At 46.0% G+C, this 23219-nt stretch overlaps 1 protein-coding gene across 8 annotated transcripts in view; it reads right to left on the bottom strand.

Annotated features, from left to right (window-relative positions):
* Window positions 1–22551, bottom strand: part of FBXO34 (F-box protein 34) — a 42335-nt gene extending 19784 nt beyond the window's left edge. For 2 of the 8 annotated variants that reach the window (XM_040067069.1, XM_040067068.1), the window contains exons 1-2: window positions 21683–21783; window positions 8083–8161 (exon numbers count right to left, since the gene is read on the bottom strand). The gene's annotated coding sequence lies outside the window, so the exon portion shown is untranslated. Of the gene's footprint in view, window positions 1–8082; window positions 8162–10481; window positions 10587–20584; window positions 20746–21682; window positions 21784–22526 lie in introns of those variants that run through there. The other 6 variants (XM_040067071.2, XM_040067074.2, XM_040067073.2 and 3 more) reach the window with 6 other exon arrangements.
* Window positions 22552–23219: the final 668 nt, after the last annotated feature.

The raw sequence follows: 23219 nt of genomic DNA, 5'->3' as shown, positions 1-23219 counted from the left end.
AGACCTACACAGTTTAGCAGAATAAGGTGTAATTCGTTTTTATTTACCTCTGTGGAATCTTACCCTTTAACCAAAAGGTTATTTTGTGCATTTCTTGTCCTATACCACTGTGGATACCTTTTCAGCAGTGACAGAGGCACAAAAGAACCCCAAAAAACACACCCCAAAAAACTCCAAGCACACCAAACCCAGACAGCTACACAAAACACTCAAAGCAGAATGACACAGTTTCATCCACATGGATTCATTCTGCCAGTGCACTGCAGGGCTGAGAGGTTACAATATCCATTAGGCATCTCTAAAGTGTCCAGATTTTTCCTAAAGCTCTCCAAATCCAAATTCAGCAAACCTTAGTCAGCAGCACAAACACTAGATTAACTGTAACAGCGCCAAAAAAAGAGTTTCAGAAGTAACTGTGCCATTACTTGCAAATATTTGGATAGGTTGGATAAGGCCTTAAGCAACCTGGTCTAGAGGGAGAAGTTCCTGCACATGGCAGGAGGTTGGGATGAGATGATCTTTAAGGTCATTTCCAACCCCTTAACATTCTAGGATTCCATGATTTCTGTCATTCAAATGCCCAAGTTTCTTCTATCACATTCCTGAATCCACTCTCTTCTCATATAAGAGCTTTTACCACTGATTTAAGAATCAACATCTCATGAATTGTCACAAAATCTTAAACCTTTTCAAACTTTTGTTTAATGTAGGCCACTGCTGGTGCCCCAATGTCACACTTTCACAAAGAACTGTCTTCCATCTTGCAAGGACAATGCAAAAGTGCTGAACTCAAATCTCAAATTTAAAGGTCAGCAGTTTACAAAAAAAGGCTGCTCTGCACTTAGGGAAAGAGCTATCCAAGTATACCCAGCTTCAGGACAGATTTCATGCAGAAAGAAATTCAAACTATTTTTCACAGCACATTTTGGAACAAAGTGCCTCACTACATCTGCAAACTTCCACCAGAACAGATTCCTTAGGATGATCTAAAAACAACCCACCCACAAACAAACAAGACACACCACCACCCACACCCTCTGAACAAGCTTTGGATTTACTGGGCTTTCCAGCTGTATCTTGTAAAAAGACATAAAGCTCCTAAAGAACAGGTTACAATCTAAGACCTAAATATGTATATATAAAAAATAAATTTTAAAAATCACTAATTAGTGTCAGGTTCTAACAGAGCTTCTGCTGGAGGAGGTCAGGGCTACCCCAGGTCCTTTCCAGCCTGCTCCTCATGTCCCACCACAGGAGCCCATCACTGAACCAACCGGTACCACTGAGGAAATATTTAAGAAAGGGTGAAAAACACCTGACAGAGACCATGAGGAAAAACCCCACCAAGGCCAGGGAAGGATAAAGGGTGCTCCGTGGCAGAGCAGGTCATGCCCCACAGTGAAACTGGAGAGAAATGTTGGCTTTATGCTTGTTTCTTACTATTATTTTACTATTCTCACCATCAATAAATGATGGGTTTTTTTGTTCTGCCCACAACAGTAATGAGTAATCTCATGAACTTTATCTTGATCGTTAAGCTCTCTCGGCACTCCTTCCACGACATCTCTGATTCCAGCTCCTGGCAGGCAACAACCTCCTCTGGAGCCACCAGGTGAGCAGATGGATGTGTCTGTCCCCTGCAGCAGGGAGTCACCCACCACAGCTTATTATTAATGTCAAGTCCACAGGAGGGACAGGAACATTCCTCCTTGTATGGAGAGTGACCACTTTCCAGTCTCTCTATTTTAGTCACTTCTGGTGAGACGTGGTGCAGACCCCACGGGTGTAGGGGGAAATTCAGGATGTTTTCAGAGACTCAGAAGTCTATTTCATAGAACCCTTAAAAGTTCAGGTTGGAAGATACCTCAAAGTTCATCCAGTTTCAAGCCCCAGTGAAGGGCAGGGACACCTTCCACTAGCCCAGGTTTCTCCAAGCCCAATCCAACCTGGCCTTGGAAACTTCCAAGGATGGGGCAGCCACAGCTTCTCTGGGCACCCTGTGGGGGGAGAGGCACATCCCTGACCTGCTGCCCTCTCCTGCTCTGAAGCAGCCCTGGACTCAGTTATCCCTCAGACTGTGAGCACATGTGGCTGGCTCACAGCTCTCTTCTCACCCACCAGAACTCCCAAGTCCTCCTCTCCAGGGCTGTCCTCAATGACTTCTTGTCCCAGTCTGTACTCACACCTGGGACTGCCCTGACCCAGGAGCAGCACCTTGCACCTGGACTTGCTGAACCTGACGAGGTTTCTCACTCCCATGAACGCCACACAACCTTCTCACGTTCTCCTACAAGCCCTGGACCTGGTGACACAGCTCCTCGATGAGGACACACCTTCTGGAGAGAGGACTCTCAGCTCCACTTTCCTGGACAGAAGCAGCCACTCTTTACAACCAGAGGCCTCCCGAGCTCTGTTGCCACCAGGTCTCTTTGGGAGGGACCCTCTGACATCGTTGGGGCTGCCAGGAATGAGCATCTCTCCTACAGCTTCAGGCCTGCAGCGTGAAGTCATGCCAGGCAAGGGAAAGAAACAGGACACCAGGGTGTCACAGCCAGCAGTGCAAAGCTGGAATCCTCACCAGAGACAGGAGGAACAGCACAGCAAGGCAGACAAGACTCACAACAGAACTTGGCACAATGCTGAGATCCAAGTGGACCCCTGGATACCCATCAGCCAGCGCAGAGCTCATCCAAGCACGGACAGAGCAGCAGGAGCACACCAGGGAGGGAACAGGGCATTGGTGAGCAGAGCTGGGCTCACAAAACGCAGGTGAACGATCCCAAAGCAGCATCAGGGGATTTCCCACCCTAAACCGCTTTGCAGCTTGTAAAAAAGCGCAGAACTCATTTAAAGGGACCAGCAAGGACTTTGAACACCCAAAGCACAGCCATGTGACACGTTACAGCCAAAGGGCTCGGGATGAAGACAGAAGGCAGCCAAGAGGACACACTACAAATCCTTCCCAGACAAAGTTATCACCTGGGTTTACAGAAATTCTCAACAGAACTTTATACACAAAACATCTGCTGAACCAAGCCAGCTTCAGATAAACTGGGAGGTTTTGACTGCTAAACTGCAGTAGAGTCCAACATTAAATACAGTATCTTACTGCATGATTGTTTCAAAGGACTGTTTAAAATCTAAGCTGATCTGGAAACTTTCCAATTCCACAGATCTTTAATCTTTTCTTAGCTCTATTTTGAAAGACTTTTTTTTTTTTCCCCCATTAATAACTCAAGAATTATTGAAGTAAAAAATAGTTTGATATTTTCAGAGCTTCGCAGTCAATACACCTAGCAACTGACACAATTAAAATTTCAGATATCCTAAGCATAGCACAAATTCCACTGTAATTCGTTCTTAAGGAAAAAAAGAAAGGTCCCAAAATAGCATTGAAATTTCAGAAAAGGACAACTCCTGCACGCTTCTGAACTGCGACAACTTCTGCTTTCTGTTTCTGCCTTTCCCTTTTCACATTTGCTTCTCAAAATGCAGTGGCACAGACCTATAAAAGGACACCAGAAATAATTCTGGTGCAATTCTTTCCAGGTTAATAACAATTTCAAAAGTATGAACTTCTCTAAAGTCCACTGAAAACATCAGATTTGGGGTTGTTTTACAAGACTTGAAACTTTTTTTTTTTTTTTTTTTTAAATGAAAAAACACAGAAAACATAAAATCCTAGAATGGTTTGGATTGGAAGGGAACTTCATGATCACCTTGTTCTAATGCCCTGCCGTGGGCAGGGACATATTCCACTAGCCCAGGTTGCTCCAAGCCTCATCCAGCCTGGCCTTGGACACTTTCAGGGATCCAGGAGCCGCCACAGCTTCTCTGGGCACCCTGTGCCAGGGCCTCACCACCCTCACAGGGAAGAACTTCTTCCCAATATCTAATTTAAATCTCTTCTCTTTTATTTTAAAACTGTTCCTCTTTGTCCCATCCCTATCTGCTCACCTAAAAAGTCACATTCCCTCTTTTTCCCAAGTCCCCTTAGGCACTGGAAGGGGCTCCAAGGTCTCCCCAGAGCCTTCTCTTCTCTAGGTGAACACTCCCAGCCTGGCTCCAGAGCAGAGGTGCTCCAGTCATCAGAGCATCTTTGTGGTCTCCTCTAGACCCGCTCTAACAGGTCGAAAAAAAATAGCTTTATGATCAAAACAGAAAAGGAAAAAACACCTGCATTGCTCTCTAAACCAATATTCCCACTGCCCCCTCCAGCACAAACAGTATTTTCTTCTCAGAGTTTCCCCCTCTTGGAGAAAACAGAGAAAATATGAATAAACCCCACCAAATCACTAAGAAGTGAAGCAGAAAATAAGGAGCCCACAACTGTGGTTTAGAAGGGATGGTTTAAGTGAGCTGGCTTCAGAGCCGAGGATTGTGACCCTGCTGTGGAAACCCTCAGCACTTTACAAACCAAATGTGCCACTCCAGAGCTCCCACTCACCACCCCGGCTTTCAACAAGCAATTTTCTCCCAAAAGCCAGCTGCAGCTTGCCAGCCCAAACACTGAATTACCAAAGCAATCACCAATCTTGAGCCCTCACCATTCGACATCTCTCTACGAGCTTGCAGAAAATAATTTCAAACAGCTCCCCCAAGAAAATAAGTTGCAAGCCTTCGGGTTTTTTTCCGTCCTGAGCCATCCCTGCACTATTTCATAGCTCTGATAATTATACCACTGACTAAACTTCCAACTGGGAATAACTGTTTTTATCATCACTATTAAAAACAGTCCCTCACACTGTTAGGAATCTGGAAATTCACTGGAGCTCCATCCCACCCTTCGGCCTCTCAAAACACCACCGAGCAATGAAAGTATGTGCTGAAACCAGAGGATCCCTGTGCTGAACAACTCCTGCAATTTCTGGGTAAATGGAACTGCTTGCTAAGAGAACCACGGAGACTTGGATATTGATTTTAGAGGGGCAAGTGGCACCAGAGCTCTGAAAGTCAAAGTTTTCCAGAAAATTCAGTTACTTTTAGAAATGCAGCAGTGACGTGCATGCTAAAAAAGCTCCTCACATTCACCTAGGTTTTATGCTTTAAAAAAAAAAATAAAGTAAAAAGATGTTCTGCAGTTTTTCTTTCCTAAAAGCACATTATCTTGGTTTTTACACCTTGGCCAGAAGAGTGACTGACAGCTCACAGAGAAGTAGTGAGATGCAGAAAAACAAGAGTTGAAAGAAAAGTGGATTTAAAAAATAGCTTTTAATTATCTGAAGGTATGGTTGCCAAGTAGACAGCAAAGAGGCTGTGCATCACTTACAGATGGGAAAATTCCCCCAGGTTGATTTCACAGCCAATTACAGTGGATTAACCTATTAGGAAGAATAAAATAGATTTTTTTTTTTGTGGATGCAAGTTTCAACAGCTTGAAAAAAATCATTGCCACTGGTACTTTGATACACAGGATCAGCAATCTGTTTTATCACACTTCAAGTCATCACCATCCATAAACACACCCTAGAAAAAAACCTCACCCTCTTTTTTAATGCATCTTCTGTCATTATTTCCTTCTCAGGGAACAGCATCTCTCTTGGCTCCCCACTTTGAGTATCAGTTCATGCATCAATACTTCTTTTACTGTTGTTAAAGAGAAGCATCCAACACCTTCAAACTGTTTTCCACACACCTCTGCACACACATATATTATTGTATCTGCCAGGTGCTGCTGTAAAAGGCATTTGTCACACAGAAAAGCACCAAAGCACTGATTTTTCAGCTTTCCAGGATCCCTCTGCTAAATCCTGGGTGTGCCTACTTTTGTTTGGTATCAAGTTCCTCCTGCTGGCTCCGCTGCAAGAGCAAACTACAGGGATAGTTAAGTTTTTCCCCACCACCAAAAACATCTGTTCCTTTTCTGAGTTCTCCAGACTTCCTTCCCCTTGACCGTATCACAAAGCCTCTCTTTTCTGCAAGGCTGCTTTCTTGATTGTGCATCACCATTATCTTCTTGTGCTCTGCAGGGCAGCTTGAATCACTGGGTCTTGCAGAGCTTCCAGTCCTTTCAGCTCAAGGCCAGGATCTGAATTCAGGCATCGTGATTTACAGAGAGGGTTGTTAGACTCCTTCCCTGACTCTTTTTTTAACACTCCACAGCTTCCTGTCCTAGGAGGCAAACCAAACTGCTACAAAAATGCCAGTTTCTGTTAAATATCCTCAATTCCTGCGGCACCGAGCATTTAAAACAATTACGTTCCTTCCAAATCTCACACTATAAACAGCTTTTATCCCACCAAGTGCAGACATGAGCAAAAATTCCTTGAGCACCAAGGAGTGTGAGTTGGTTATTTGCTGCATCTCACAGCATTTCTAGTTAACATTCAGGCTTGGCACGACCCACCATCCGCTCGAGCACACAGCACAATGTCACCCCTCAAACCCCCACTGTTCAACCTAAAGGCACATTTCTCTTTTTAATTTTTTTTTTTATATTTTATTTTTAGGGTGCATCAGCTGCTCACCGAAAGTGGGAATGCTTCATTTAGCACACACACACACTCGTTAAACTGCTCACAGCATGCAAATAAAACGCTGCATTGTGCAAAAGTCATCGAGTCTCCCCATCCGTAGATATGAGCAGTGGAACCACGGCCAGGAAAGAGAAACTTGGAACAACGTGCAAATATTTCAGTCCCTTATTCCCAATATTCACATCCCAGGCTAAAGCCCACAGCCCTGTCATGCTGAGGGGTGACCATGCTGGAGAATCTGCCCTGTGCAATGGCTGGGAAAACGCCCATTATCTGTCTTGCCCCTGGACTGCACCCTTTTATTTGTAGTTATTACTGCAAACTGCCTTTTTTTTTCCAGACAATGGTTGTGTTATTATAGGTACCTTCATGCCGTGCCAAAGCACATACACACAGCAATTCAGAACAATCAGCCTTGTTTTCATGGGAGCAAAGGTTGCAGCCAAATGAAATGGGTGGAGATCACATTAAACAATCTTGGAATCTGCTAATAGGATATAGGAAAATGTGACCATAATGCAGATGCGGAGTTCCCCTTTCACCTTCCAACGTTATGGATAAAATAAAAGCTTTGGAAAACCAATTAAACTGTTTGAACAACATTAAGCAAGTCAAAGCGTTCTCAGGGTGCTTACAAGACCACTGAGAGGTTCTTAAAAATTAAAACAAAGCAGTGTCCTTTCAAAGCTCTGAAACCAGAGAGCATTTCCCTACCCCAGAAACGATGATCTCTCTTCCACCACCTGTTTTAAAGACACAGGAGACCTGCAAGTCATCTGCTTCTTCATGGTGAAGAGAAGCTCATCAAGACAACTGCTCTTGTCTTAGAGACAGAATCAGCCCCTCCTCTAAGCGGGGAATTTTCCCTCTGAGGCACCTTGGCTGGTCAGCTGTAACCTGCATTCCCCTTGTTTGCTTTTGAGATGTGCATTAGTCAGCTTTCTCCTCCACAAATCTGATTGTGCCTCTGCATGATCGTGCACTGAAGTCATGTCCTTGAGCGTGTGACATCAGTCTGTTGCCATGGCAATGCACAGGGCAGTCCAAAATTCAGTATTATGGCATCACTGCGGGATCAGACAGCAGAACAAGCCAACGCCTGAGAGCTGGTTAATGCAGCACGAACGGCCAAGACATTTCAATCTAAATGTTAAAGTGTAACTGCACTTCATCACAATATTCTTCATAAATACGCCTAGAAGCCTCAAGAAAGACAATCCAGAAGGTCACTGAATTGAAGAAACAGGCAAACCATCATGCATCACTAAAAAGAAGGGCAATATGTTTCCAAGGATGGCCACCAAGTATGAAGAAAGCTTAGTTCAGCTCTCTGAATAGAAACCACCATCTGTTCCTAAGGCAGAACTAGAGCTGCCTAAAGGCATCATCCACAGAGAAACAGGGATGGCACCCCAACACCCCAAACCAAGTGTTAGGTTGCGCCCAGTTTTTCTGGAAATCAGAGACTGGAGGATCACAGCACTGTCAGCCCTTTCAAAGGGACAGCATTACATAAGACACAGTTCGATTTCAAGTTTTGAAGCAAAGATCAGCACGTCGTTAACCCAACCTATAACAAAACCAGGTAGTTGAAAAAGGGTGGTACCTTCCAAGAGTTGTTATTCCATGTAGGGTTAGACATTACACTTCTGTAGGTTCCTTGCACACTCATGAGAATGGCATTTCTGAAGAGCAAAAGGGAAGGAAAAAGGAAATTAGTGACACAGTAACAGTGTTAACAACCACGACCCAGCTCCTAAAACCCAAAAGATCCAGTTTGCTCAGAGCAAAGGGCACATGGGAACAACAACCCACACATTGCTGACGTGGAGACCACCAATTCAAGGCCTTCAGTGCTGACTGATCCAGTACACCCCAAAAACAGCCCAGCAAAACTACAGGTGGCTGGGCAGAAGCCAAATTGGCACCATGAGAGCCCAGGCAGCACAGATAGCAGAGAGGAGGGACCGCAAAGCCCCCAGAAGACACAGTGGACCCCTTTCTTCACCTGTTCCTCTGTTCCCATCAAGCACACATGTTTTGGGGTCTGGGTGCGGATGCCTCGCTCTGACACCCAAATTCCTCAAGCCCTTGGGGTGCCACTGCTGTTGTACGTCAGCTGCCGTGTAACCCAGCCCCTCCCCGCACGCTTGGCTGGTTTCATTTTGCCTCCTTCCGCTTTCCCTTATTAATCCACGCGTCTCCAAGAACTCAGCCAACGCTTCCTTCTGCAGAGCTGACCTCCAGCCTTCCCATAACCCCAGACGCACCCACAGCTTCTTAACGCTGCCATTAACCAGGCACAATTCATGTTCTCCACACGGATGTAGCCCTCACCCACTTCGAACCCCTCCACCCATGTCCTTGGCTGTAATTACCCCATCCCTCGTTATCTAATACCCAACACAAGCCTTGGGGCTGGGATCAACTGTTTGTTTGGCTCTGCAGTGTCACACACCCCAGTGGTGTTGTATAAATAAATTCCACAACCTGTTTGAGCCTGAGCTTGATCGAGACTCGAATTATCCCAGTTTCCACGTGACTGCTGCAAATACCTTCGCTCACTCCCCGCTGCTTACGCAATCGGCCACCAAGGCAGCTCCAGGGCCAAACACCACGACAGCCAACTGCTTCCAGGGAGCACCACTGCACACAGAAAACAACTTAAAACCCCTCTACTTTTCAATATAAATTGCAGATTATTAAAGGGATGAGACAGGCAGAGGCACACATCTCTCAGAAATGTGCCTCTGCCTGTCACCCGAAGGACAAGTTCCACGGGCCAGTGTCACCTCTCAGCCACCAAAGCAGCCAGGCTTCGCCACAACCCTTAACACTCAGAAGGTTACCCAGGCAAAAAGCCTGAAGTACCAGGGAGGATGAGATTCTGGAAGCAACTTTGAGCCAAACGGATTTCAGAGCAAAATAAAGCCAGCAGGCTTCATCTCCATGGAGCTCCTGCAACACAACATAGGCTTAGCAAGTCACTCAGGGCAGAGGTCTTTCTTATTAAGTACCTAGTAAATTCAGATTAAAGTCAGACAGCTTTTCCCCCTCCCTCATATAAAAATCAGATGCTATCCAGCCCCAAGGAATCAATCCAGCTGCTGCAATAAGAAAAACCTGCTCACAGCTACATGACACCACACACAATCCATAGGATTGTGGCCCTTCAGGTACTCATTAAAAGCTTTTTCCCTAGAAAAGTCTCCAGTAACAATTTGCCTTCAATTCATTTTCTGCAGTGAAGATGGATGGTAACTAAGTACTGGATATGGAAGCACGTGAGAAGTCCCAGTGCAGCCATCCCAGGCCATAAACACACCAATGTAATCTCACGGACGCTCACCAAGTACCCACCTGCTCCCAAGTGCTGATTCCAACATCAGAGGGGCCATCAAAGCCCTGAGCCAAACACCAGGAAGACAGGAAGGAAGCACCGAGGCACTCTAGGACCATTAAAAGGCAAACAGAAGCCAGAGAAGAGCCAAGGCTGGGTGTATGTGATGGTGTTTACAGGTGGAGGAACTTTGTCCACTCATAGGAAGGAGCTGTGCTTTGCTGATGCTTCCTGACTACCCAGCTGAACCTCCTGTCCATAGGTGAGTCCCTTTCCACCTGGATTACCCTTGGAGCAGCTTGGCCAGCATGAAACACATCACAGCCCGTTTTTTGGCTTCTTTTTCCTACAAAGTCAAGGCACCCAACATCTTAAAAAGGCAGCGTGGCACCTGTGCTCCCACATGAGACTCACATCCTGAAACCGTCTCCTAAACAAACCATGAGCCAAGAGCTCTGTGAGTCAACACCCCCAGCAGGTGGGGGTGAGGCAGCCCTGCCAGGTTACACTCCAGGCTTGAGCATCATTTTTATTCAGGCAATACCCATCCAGCCTGCCAGCCTCCTATCCCTGCAACATCAGTGGCTAGAAAGGCATTCAGGAGTCTGATCAGCTACAGACTCCCAGGGAAAATGTCTTTTTCCCCAATATGAATAAATAAATACCTCTTTTCACAAAGAAGGTGATGCAGTTCATCTCATTAAATAAGTCACACTGTTCCTATCAAAGCATGGATTCACTACGGTACACAACGCACAGGTTGGTTTGCAAAGCGTGTTTGGACCTTTCCCTCTGAAAGCCACCTGAAAAATGTAAAACTCAGTTAAGGGGCTCATTAATCCTTCAAAATTCACACCACTTCACCTTATTTATTCCCAGAGCTTAATGCTGCAGTTGAATCTACAGAATCAACCCTATCAGCCAAGTTACAACCAACGTAACCAAGCCTGAACTTACAAAACTATAAACATTACAATTTCTTTCTCAAAACATTTAACCTGCTAACAAATACCTGCCTTAGTGCATTGCCATCCTCCCAATGTCCTGGAGTGAGTTTAGCAGGCTTGCAGCAAAACACAGGGAGAGCCAAGCACACTCTGCCTCCTGGCCAAGCAGAGCCTGCAAGAACAGACCCCCTTTGGGGCAGCGACAGTTGAGGTCAATTTAATGGGAAAACAAACTACTTTTCCATTCAAGTCCAAAGCAGAGACAAAGAATTTTATGTGGCTCAGATTGCACAGTCAGCTGTCTTTTTAGGAACGGATCGGATTTAATGGTTCTGTGGCAGTCCAGCAAAAATGAGCCTGAAGAGAGTTTAAGGTTTGGCCGGCAGCGCACTGTGCAAAGTCCAGGCACTTGTCTGGGGTGCTCTTGCGGCCTAAAATTGGTACCTTAAAGTCATCATCAGGTATTTTATGAGGCCCTAGCACAGGTTGCCCAGAGCCTGGAAATGTCCAAAGCCAGACTGGATGGGGCTTGGAGCAACCTGGGATAGTGGAAGGTGTCCCTGCCCAAGGGAGGGGGTTGGAATGAGATGGGCTTGAAGGTCCCTCCCAACCTAAACATTCTGGGATTTTATGATTTCCCAGGGTTCAGCCTGGAGTACAAATTCCCTTTTACCCCATTTTGAAGAAAGCCAAAAGTCTCTCTCCCAAGCTCTGCCTGATAATTCTCTTTTGCATCACATGGGGTGCATTTAACACCATTTCTACACCAGAGAACCAAAACGAGGCAATGCTTCAATGTGACCACCCTCACCACAGGGACTCGTATTCTGAAGCAGCAGAGATGTGCTCAGGCTCTTTCACTTGACTGTTTCAGGGCCTAATACAGACAGAAAAGCTAATTAACATGTATTGCTATGGAAAGGAATATAATCCAAACCTTCACTGGTTTATATCTAAACCTTCTGAGACATCTAACGTCAAAGCTAAACAGATCTTCACCTGGCAAACATTTGGAGAGCCCTCAACTGAAGCTTCCAGGTAAGGAAATGCAGTATTTTAGGATATTTTTGCTACATACACTGGGGACATACCTCTAACACAAAGCCCAGAGAATCATCATGACAGCTGCAAAAACAACTTTGTCCTGGCTAACATTCACATAACGAAATTACAGTCTCACTCCAGGGAAAAAGGAAAAAGCACTTAAGTTTTGTTTAGATTGAAGTGCTGTGAGCCACGCCACTTATCTGCTATCAGAGCAGATTGCAGGGCTGCTCCAATGATTATTCTGTAATGAAGTAACTGGAATTGGAAGGTATGCAATTAGTCCTATCTCCTCCTCCTCTGCCACCCCCCTACCAAGAAGAAAACCAGCACAGACGTTATCACCTCTCCCTGGAGCTCTGCTACCCTCATCACTTAAAATACCCACAAAGCAAAGTAGGGCTGTCACTTACAAGCTGCTAACAAGCCTGGCTTGGCCCTGACTGGCAGCAAAGGTGATATTCTCAGCATCTCCCCAGGAGAAAGTTACAGGGTTACCTAATGGGAAGCTTTCTCAGGTACCCACACACACATATATATTAAGCTTAACATGCCTGCATTTAGCTATTTTAGTAAAAGCAAAGCACTTTTGAGAGGAGAGGGGAAAAAAAAAAAAAAAAAAAAAGCACTGCTGTTTCTAGCAGCCTTAGGTTAAAGCATCTCTCACTAATCCTCCTGGGCATGCCCAATGGGAAGGGAATATATCAAACCCAGGACACAGGTATCGCTTGCTGACACTCTGGGTAGTTTTACTGACTCCAGCCTGGCTCATTTTACCTGGGTCATTTACCCTTCCTTCCCCTGAAGAGCTGTGCCTTATGTCTGTAACGTGGGACGTGCAGCTTTCCCAAAACTGCAGCTAAGAGATGGGAGATGCAAAAAGGGCCCAGACAGCCCACAGCCAAATGGAGACTCAGTGAATCCCTGATCCCAAACTGCAATTCTGACAAAATGCAATCTGACATTTATTCAGGCTCAAAAGCTCACTCATCTCTTCCCCTCCACCCCAGTGATACCCGTTGTTCTAATTAAAGACAAGGCTTCTCTCAGCAGCTTCTGCCTTACATATATCCCAGCAAAGTCTCTCTATCTGAGACCCAAGCAACATGGGAGAGCTAGGACATAGGGGGCATACCCCAAATCCTTAAAATAAAATAAAAAAACTTGAATTAAATTAACCTTACAACCACCATCAAAGCAACATCAACAAACTTGCTCTGTATAGGTCCACTGGAGATGCAACAATTTTCACTCAGTGAATTCACCCAGTTGAGTGAATTTTTACTTGTTCTTCGACAATTTCCTAAGTTCTTCCCAAATTCTTAAAAACATTTTCCCAAAGAAAATGGGCCATCCCTGCAGGATGCACTGGTGCCTTCACTTTGTTGGATTCAGTCAGGTCAGGGATGAAGCCGTGTTAACCTCACAAAAATCCATACAAAACCCCTTCCTCACTTCATACATCCACTGATCCAAAAGAGTAAAAAGAGCTAAAAAAAAAAACCCAAACCTTTTAAGGCAAGTAGAGTGTGCAGTATGCTGCAGAGACATTTGCTACAAAGGTATGTAAACTACTGCTCTTTATCCTACAATTTACCCCATGGCCTGCAGCTGACACATCAGCTGACACCATCTTAACAACCCCGTAAGTAGCTCAAGCTGAACAAAGCAATCATTAGGAAAACTGGTTTAGTCCACTGCTGGTGGCATCCCATGTCCTCTCCGTGGAGGAAGCATGACTCAGGCTGCTCTGGGCTCCCATCCACAGCACAGGCTGCAAAGCTGCATTAAAAAGAGAATTCCCAGTAACTTTGACCAAAGTCACGTCTCCAGCTCCTTCTGCTGAGAGACCAATTCGAAGCGAGTTGGTTTATATTTTATTATGACTACATCTGCAGTCCTACTGCATCTAAAAAAATCCATGAGCACTTTAAGAGAAATCCAGGAACTTTTTTTTTTCTCTTTAACACCATGGAAGATGGATTCGTTGCTATCTGTAATCCTCCCACAGCCCCAGTTTCAGAAGTGGCAGCAGATTCACAGAGATTTCAGCTGCAAAAACAAGCAGTCTCTGCATCACTTCATTCATCTGTTCATTAAGATAAAGTTATCTCGTTAAAAAAAAAACAAACCAAAAAAACCCCACAATAGTAGAATGTCATCCTCCTTTAGAGAGGAAATTAAGTAAAAAAACACAAAGAATTAACGGTCTGTCCTACACCTGCTGGCAAGCTCTGGTGCCATGATGGTTATATTGAGGTGTATAAACTCATTTTCAGGCAACATGATTTAAGGATTTTTAGTTTTTGGGGTTTTTTTTTAGAATTCCCTTACCAAGTGCCTGACACTTGCCTCAAGGTGCCAGGTCTTGCATGCCCCCAGTGGATCCTCCTCTCCCCAGCACCAGGACACGTGCAGGAGGAGGTCAGGAAGGGAAATGAATAGGAAAAATCACAGTAGACATCATGGTAAAGCAAGAGCTGCCTTTCAGCAGCAGAAAAAGGGGCAGCTTTGCATGTACATTTACAGGGAGCTTGTCTCAGCCTCAGGAGTCAGGGTGGGAGGAAGCACAGAAGCTCTGAAGACAAAAACATCAAGAGGTGCAACTCAAGAGCAAAGGGTTCATGATGGAAAGGATTTTTAGACCTTGCAATAAAAGTGAAGCTCAGAACAAAGACCTCAGTGAAGAGTTCCATAAATAAACAGAGAATTGGGGTGCTCTGGAAGCACATGAACATAATCCACAATCCAACACTAGCCACTCTCACTGATGCACGAGTCCTGCCTGAACCCAGGGTCCAAACTGTTTTTTTAAAATGTAGCCTCCAGTATGACACAACTCAGAGAGCCAGACCACAGGCACAAGCCATGAGCTTGTCTTTGAAGTTCAGATACACCAGAAAATGACTTCACCTCCCTAGATGCAGAGGGGATAGTGCTGCCTTTGATGCTACAAGACATTTTGGTCTTAAACTGCCAAAGGACTTCAAATTGCTCTCTGGGCTGCAGCATGGCAACACCCAAGCCTACACATACACACGAACATAATTATGCCTGGTCTAGACTTGGGGGAGGGAAAAAGAAAAGAAAAAGTATTTTCAGTGATGTTAGCACGCAAAGAAAATAATAGCACATACAAAGAAACCTCTAGGGTGACTTATGAGGAAGATTTTATGCTTGGCTTTCTGCCAATTAGAGAGGAATTAAAGAGTCTGGCAGTATAACCCCGTTCATCCTGAAGAAGAAACTGCATTTTTTAAGTGGCCAATGGAACAAGAGGGATGAGGAAAGAGGGACAAAGACTCGGGAATGCAACATAGGAGGTTGCTGATGGTACTGAGACAGAAAGTGGGCACAAATAACTCAAATTTTAAAATTAATCCAGTCTATTGCCTCCAAAGGAAAATCAGCATGTAACAGCTGACTCCAAATGACAGCATTCCAATAAAGCAGACAGTATTTTTTGCTATAAAATTCCAACTGCTTCAATATTTTTCAGATTATCCGCCTCCACTGACTGCCAACCAGCAAAATCAGCAAAAGGTGGAGGTCACAAAAACAAAAGCAAACCAAGTGGAAAAGGCATGGCTGGACACCTTGGGAAGCTGAAAATGTGTCAAAATACAGCCTTTGAGTAAGAAAGAACATCTAGTAGCTATCTGTAACGATGAATTTACATCCAAACTCGTTGTGGCTTCAAAATTCACATCATAAGACCAGCTTTTACCAGAATAAGGACCAGACTCGACATGCCCCAGTTTCCCCAAGGTTACTTTTGGAAATGCATCCACTCTTAAAATACTTCGAGCGCTCTGCTCACACAGCAGAAGAGGAACCAAAATCTATCTCCTAATTTTACTTTTCTAAAATTACTTTTTTTTTTTTTACAAGAACTTAACTTCAACACTTTTTAAATCTGAATGACAGAAGGAATTCTGTGTCACATTGCAGGTTGAAAATTATTGGAAATGGCAGCAAGCTGCTGTTGCTTATATAAAGTCATTGCAAGGAAAAGAAGAAAGAAGCTACTGAAGCTTTCAAAAATTAAACCCTGTAAAACACCAAAACCACAAAATGAACCAGAAGTAGCTTAGGAGTTGCTAGGGATGTTTAAAGTTAATAAAAATTCTAAATTAAATGGCTGCCGCTTAGGTTTGCCAAAAAATTATGCAAATTTCCAAAGTTCATACATAGTAATTAGCGCAGCAAAAAAGCAGGTCCCAAATAAGTGATGAAGTTAGCCTCGCTCTTATTTCTCCAGCAGATGGAATTAGCTATGTGTGAAGTTAATTTTTTGCAATTGAAGATTAAACATATTATCCTGAATATCAATTCTGCAAGTACAGCACATTGGACATGTGCATTCATGGAAGCAGGAATATGCAAAAGTCGGCCTGAATCCTTCTCTTCCATCATTCTGAACAGGACACTCAAGAGGCTGGGGGGAGGGTTTACATATTTAAGACTTCATTTTTCAAACTGATTGCTGACAACTTGGTTGAGACAAGTTCTCTCAAAGTACATTTAGAGTTAATAGTCCAAACAGGTTTTTCCAAAGAAATACACGTCTGCCTTGACTAAAAATACTTCCTCTTGATGTGCTAATTGACAGATCACAAAAAGTCACCCAAACTGCAAGTCCAAACAACATGTGTCAACAAAGGCTCATGGGTTTGCCCAATATTTCTCCAAAACCTGGTTCAAAGGAGTGTCCATCATACACTGCGTGATACAAATTCACCTTTTCCATTCCTATTATGGATCTCTGCCTTATTTCACATTTAAAAAGACACAACCTTCCCCTCAGCCCCACAGCTCTCCAGCAAGGGTTGAGCCTCCTGTGTGCCCTTGACCAAAATACTCCACCTGTGAGCCATATTCTCAATTTGATTTCTTGTGCTCTGCAGCCCAGAGCTGCCCCCACCACAGCAAAGATACTGAAAGACCCAGCAATTTTTCTCTGTTGTCAGGCTGCATTTTATCTTCCTTAGAACAGCACAAGCCACGAAGACTCATATCAACACATCCATCCAGTTTAGGGGGCACCACCCAGGAGCATCTCCCACTTCAGCAGCAGCAGAAGTCTTGAGAAAGTGCAGGGAGGGCAACCAAAACCAAGTTACTGCACTGAGCACAGAGAGCAGATCAGCTCCTTCCTAAACACCAGCTTCCAAGCAGAAAACTGGTAAAAGAAGTAAAAACAAACTACAAGTCTCTTCCTACGTGAATATTACTTTCAGGCAGCCCAGGAAAGATTTCTAGAATCTGTGTGTGTTACAAAAAGGAAGCAAAACTTAGATAATTAAAGGAACATAGGGAGGGGAAGGTAAAGTTTAATGCTAATTTCAAAGTCAAGTAAGTGACACCCTGGATTGAATACTATTAACCAAAATTGTGCAAGTTAAAAGTGGACGTACCGAAAGCAGCAGAAACCCTGCCCGCAACAAAATGAGAATTCTCTTACAAAAATACTTCTGTGGCCAAATGAAACACTGAGTTTAAATAAGAAAGCAAGCACTTACACCTATCGTGCTCTCCCCCTCTTCCTTCTCATCTAGGGAGTCTCATTTATCTCAAAGCAATCAAAACAAAACACTTTGATTCTTAAAGTCAGAAAAGTTGCAGAAATTACAGCCCTGTCTGGCACGAATAAATAATATTTCTGAAATCAAAAGAGTCTCCAAGTTAGGGGAAGGGCAAAAACAGTCCTGAATAACTTACTTTGCACAGCCCAATTCCTGCCAAAACAGTTCTGTAAATCCCATGGTAGTTCAGATAATTTTCATTCTTAGAGGAAAGAAAAAAAGCTAGATTGAACATTAGCAACATTAATTGTGTGATATGACCTGAATGATGCAAGAACAAGTAGTTAAGTGAACCACAGCATCTGCTGAATTTTTAATCACTAGTTGTTTTGCTGCGAGGCAGAAGAACACTGTATATCAGCTTCCAAGCACTGCACAGAATAGCACATTAGGACGGCAAGATTTTAACTGGCAGGAATTCTGCCTCCCTGCTACCCAAATGCCATCACTTTGCTGGGAACTGCAGACAGAGCAGCTTCTAAAGCAGGATTATTTTTTAATCACACCAGACAAAAAAAAAAAAAAAAAAAAAAAAAAGAAACAGCACTATTTTCTCCATCCCAAGATACCAGCCTGCCATTTCTTTTTTTTTTTTTTTAAAGCTGACACTTTATTAACAGCCATTTATGCCTCCCCCTGTAGAGTTTTTTCTACTCTCCAAACAGCTTTAAGCAGTCATGTGGCTGCCCCAGCAGCACCTTACTACCAAAGAGGTGGTTGGGATGTGTAGGAAGGTGATCTATGTAAACATTCCTATTAGCCCTGTACTGCAACAGGAGGAGCAGCTGCAACATGTTGGGGCACACCTGAGCTATATTTAATCCATCTCTCCCTGCCACCCATTGCAATGATGCTGCAGACACCCAAATTTGGACAGCCAGGTCATGGTACCACTGATGCTCACCCTGTACCTACACCAGACGGTCCTGCTGTAATTTCTCTGTGCTTGACACCCAAAATAGTTAAATAAACCAATCACCATGCCTGCAGTGGTAAACACAGCTCCAGTTACGCTCTAGGCATGGAAGTGCAATAGTAGGATTTTAGCAAGTGATACAGCAGAAATTCCCCTTCCACAACAAAGACAAAAAAAAGAAAAGCTATTTGGGGAATAAACACTAAATCCACAACTACAACGTGATTTCCAAATACAAGTCCCACAGTTACAGGCAGAATCTGAATTATGGACAATTATCCTGTTTCATATTTTTGGGGTGAAAAAAGGACATTTAAAAAAAAAAAAAAAAAAAAGGACAACAATCCTACATTAAAGAAATACTGTCACACTGACTTTAATAGACTCTAACTTAATAGAATCAAAATAGCTTAGAAAACAAAGCCAGTAAAATATGGTACAAATAAAAATGGAGCAGCCACACATACCAAAACAGCATTCCTGTGCCCTCCTTCCTACAGAGCTGAGAAGAGGATCTCTAACCCATAACTTCCACTACACCAGTATTTCCTTCAAAAGCTCAAATCTATGGATAGGAACATCCAGTGATAAATCCAATAACCAAATAATCCACAAGAGACAAAAAGGCGAGAGAGATGCTTCCCAGGTTATATTATCTTTCATGATAGGTCTAGGATCAGTCCTGTGCTTTCCTTATAGGCTCAACCACCAGGTCCAAGAAAAGCTGCTCTCTTCTCTGAAACCTGCAACAGGAATACTGAAACATACCCTGTCTGCTGGAAATACAACCACCTGTGTGAGGATTATACCAAAAGGCTGGTTTGATTATGCTAGGGGGCACCGAGAAGTGAAAATAACACGCGGCGATGAAGGTGCTGACACCTGGAACCTCAGGGAGTGTTCTTACCCAGGCAGTGTCGTGCATCCACCACACAGCACTCACCTTCACATCACCCAAACCTAACCTGGCACCTCCACACCCCAAAACCACGGGAGCTGCAGACCAGTCTGTGAACACTGTGATAAAACACCCGCAGCACAAGCTTCAAGATGAGCTTCCAAATTTAATAGACACAGAAAGATGTTTTATAACCTGTAAGTCACTTAGCTGCAGCTTAGCACTTAACAAGCCACTCAAAATTCTTCCCAGTCCTTCTCCAAATGGAGAAAAGATTTTAAAGAGCATTTAGTGCAAGTGAAACATCCCCAGCTTTCTCCTCAGCCTCTGCTCGCTCTCCAATTAAATATGAAAGCGACAACTTAGTCATACTGAGCATGCAGGATGATTTTAAGACAGTGGTATTAAATCAAATCCCACAACTTTTCACACCTATTAAACTGTTACTCTGTCATTAGGAGGGGAGATTTCGATAAGCACGATGCAATTAACAGACAGTGCCTTTGTTACCAGGCTGCTCATGATGAAGCCCAGGCTCCTTGACATTCCATTTCTTCCCCTCAAAGGCTCTGTGCTACAGCAAATTTATGGGTTTTAACATGTAAGAGGAGAATTGGGCAGGTTACCTTCAAAATCAGTCAATAAGGCCCTTTCACTCAGGCTGGGGGAAGGCGGGTGGCTGCTGGAAAGCAACACAAGGCGCTCCCTTCCCCCTCCCCTCAGGACCCAAAAATGCTGCGTTCAAAACACTCCCATCCCCTGCAGCAAGGGATTAGCCATTTATTAAAAAGGAATCAAAACACGGTAAAAGGCTTCCAGTTAAGATTTTAAGGCAGAGGGGGGAGGAACCCCAACTCAACCAACATTAACACCAGTAGAACCAGAGTCACATTAGGAATTCTTCTGGGCATCGAAGAACGAGCAGCTCAAACACAAGCAGGATGTCGTTGGTCCCAATGATGCTGATCAAATGGCTCAAAAGGAGGTCAGAATTAGATTAATTCTTTTTTTTTCTTTTACTCAGTCATTTTGCTGCCTCCACACTGAGCAGTAACAGCCTTTACAACCTACAGGCATTTAGACTTTGGACTTTTAAGACAACTACCTACCTCCACGCTTGTTTTTTAAGGGGGTTTTTTTTGGCTCTTCTCTAGGGGTGACAGACAATTATAATGGCCAATTATGTAAAACCTTTCATCCGAGAAAACACGAAGCACTACGCAAACACTCATTAAGCCTCTCGGCTGGAGCCTGCGCCGCACGTTCGCCTGTTCCACAGCTCCCCTGGATATCTCCAGCCACCAAAACTGGATGGCGAGCGCTGTGGCACGGCCAGGACAGCGCCCAGCAGGGCAGGGCCAGCCCCTGGAGTACTTACACGGCCTCGCAGGCGGGTTTTACAGCCCGCAACACGCTCCGGGCTGCTGCGGCTGAGCTTTACAGCCCCATCCAAGCCGGTTATTTAAAAACACAGCAGAGACACGCGGCTGCTGGGCGTTGCACGAAGCACCTCGCAGGACGAGCCTCAGACCCACTTGTCCGGCTGATCCAAGCAGATTTTTCCAACTGGGAGCCGCATGGCACAAGTCAATAACCCCGGTTTACTGAAGAAATTAAAAGCTACGCTTATTGTTTCGAGTAAGGCCTTGGAGGAAGTAATTCCGAGAAGAAATCACTTCCACCGTAATTGTACTTTTAACCTTTCCTTAGGTTCTTACGCCATCCCCACGTGAAGGCGTTATTCAAGAACTACCACAGTATCTAATAACCATTAAAGCTCTTTTCGGATCACTGTTTATGTTTAGCGAGTTCACCACCCCTCCCTTCTGAAGGGCGGCCGATCGATGTATGAGCGACGGGGAGAAGCCATGCAGAAAAAGCACGACGAGGAAGCGACCGCAACTCAGGAGATCAAAATTTGGAGGGGAAAACACGCGGTTTGGGAGGGGAGGGCTGCTTTCAAATGAAGGTCCGCGAAAAGACCGACCCGCAGAAAGCAGAGGGGGCTCGGTCTCCCCGGCCACGCGTGGGACGGACGCGTTACGCAACCGCGTGGGAGCGGGGATGCTCCGCGCTCCGCACGGTGACCGGGCGCTGCGGAGAACACGGCTCCGCTCCCGGGCTCCCGCTGCCCGACCCGCCGGGCCGGGAGAGCCGCGGCAGCGCTGCCAGCGGCGCCGGGGAGGGAGCACCACAAAACCGCCGGGGAGGCCGGGAGCGGGGCGCGGGGGGGAGCACCGCGGACAGAATCAAGCGAGAGGATAAAAATAAAGCCGAGCGGAGCGGGGACGGAGCGCGGTGCCCTCGGTGCGGCCCCGTCCTGCGGGCGGCAGCGGCCCCTCGGCGGCCCCGCAGCCGCCATGGCCGGCGGAGCGCGGGCGCTGCGGGCGGGCCCCGCTCGCCGCCCGCCGCCCACCTGCCCGCGCCGCGCCGAACCCAGCGCCCACCCGCCCCTGCCGCGCCCGCGGGAGCTTACCGGGAGCGGGGCCGGAGGACGGGCCGTGGCGGAGCCGCCAGGCTCGGCTCGGCTCGGCTCGGCCGGATCCCCCCTGCGCCCGGCGGCGGCGGGAGGAGCCGGGCGGCCGCGCCAATCCGGGGCGGAGCGGGGCGGGACGCGGAGCCGCCGGGGAGGGACGCGGAGCCGCCCCCGCGCCGCGCCAGGCACCGGTCGCTCCGCCGCGCCAGGCACCGGGGGCTCGGCTCGGGGCGCTTCCCGGGCTCCTCGCTCCTTGCAAGTCCCTGTTCGAGGCCAGCGAGTGCCAAGGCAGCCCCCGGCGCTGGCGACCCCGTGGTTTCCCCCCGCTCTCCCCGGTGTGCCGGGCTTGCAGCTCACCGACGAGGTTTAGCGACCAACGTGGCACTGGAAGCCACGGGGTGCAAGTTCCCAGCCCGCCGCGGGGCACCGGCAGCTTATCAGCGGATTGAGTCTGGTGATAACGAGCTAAAAATCTGTAAGGTCCTCTACAGGAGGCCAAAAGTCGTTCGATAAACCTCCTGGCTTTGAAACCAACTGAACTCCCGACTGCAGGGCCAGAAGAATCACAGAATCAATTAAGTTGGAAACGACCTCTGAGATCATCGAGTCCAACTCATGACGGAACGCCACCCTGTCAACCAGATCATGGCACTGAGTGCCACGTCTAGTTGTTCCTTAAACACCTCCAGGGATGGTGACTCCACCATCTCCCTGGCAGTCCATCCCAAAAGAGCTGCAGGGAGATCACTGGGAGCGTCCCTCCCTACTGGAACCCCACCAGCGTGGTGCCAGCCTTGCCAGTTTGTTTTGCCAATGTTTCCTCCCCAGCAAAATCACTAAATACCCTTTGCTGTCATCTGTCCTTGGCAGAGGAAAAGTTCAGCTGCTGTTCCTGCTGTAGATGTATCCACAGCAGTGGTTCGTCATGCAAACGTCACCCCAGCCATCTTCTCTGTGCGTTGCTCAAGAAGTCTCAGCCTGCAGGGAGAAAGAGAAGGACACTGGAGAAATCCTCTGAAACCAAAGGTATTCTCTGAGAAGAAGAGAGAAACACAAAGGGTAGGTAGGCATTGGGAAAAGGGGAGTTAAGTGGTGGCATCAGATGGTAGTTTGAACCTAAAAGCGTTTCTACAAGAAGGAGCTTCCCCTCTCCTTAAAAGATTTTGGCAAAACATTTCCACTTAGATGGAAGCAGGCAGCAAACTGAAAAGGCCTGGTTCCTTTCCACCCCAGGGAACAGCAGGAAGCTGTTCAGTCGACATTTAGGTTGGATATCAGGAAAAGGTTCTTCCTCCAGAGGGTGGTGGGGACTGAACAGGCTCCCCAGGGAATGGTCACTGCTCCAAGGCTGCCAGAGGTTAAGAAGCACTTGGAACACGCTCACAGGCACAGGGTGGGATTGTTGGGTTGTCCTGTGCAGGACCAGGACCTTGTGGATCCTTTTCCACTCAGGATATTCTGTGATTCCCTGACCTGCTGGAGGGCAGCACTACTTTATACACTGCTGAGAGGAGATCCTTGAGACTGTTCTCAAGCT

This window comes from Hirundo rustica, chromosome 6 (assembly GCF_015227805.2).
Source record: "Hirundo rustica isolate bHirRus1 chromosome 6, bHirRus1.pri.v3, whole genome shotgun sequence".
Taxonomy (NCBI): Eukaryota; Metazoa; Chordata; class Aves; order Passeriformes; family Hirundinidae; genus Hirundo; species Hirundo rustica.
This window is presented reverse-complemented; position numbering and strand designations above follow the sequence as displayed.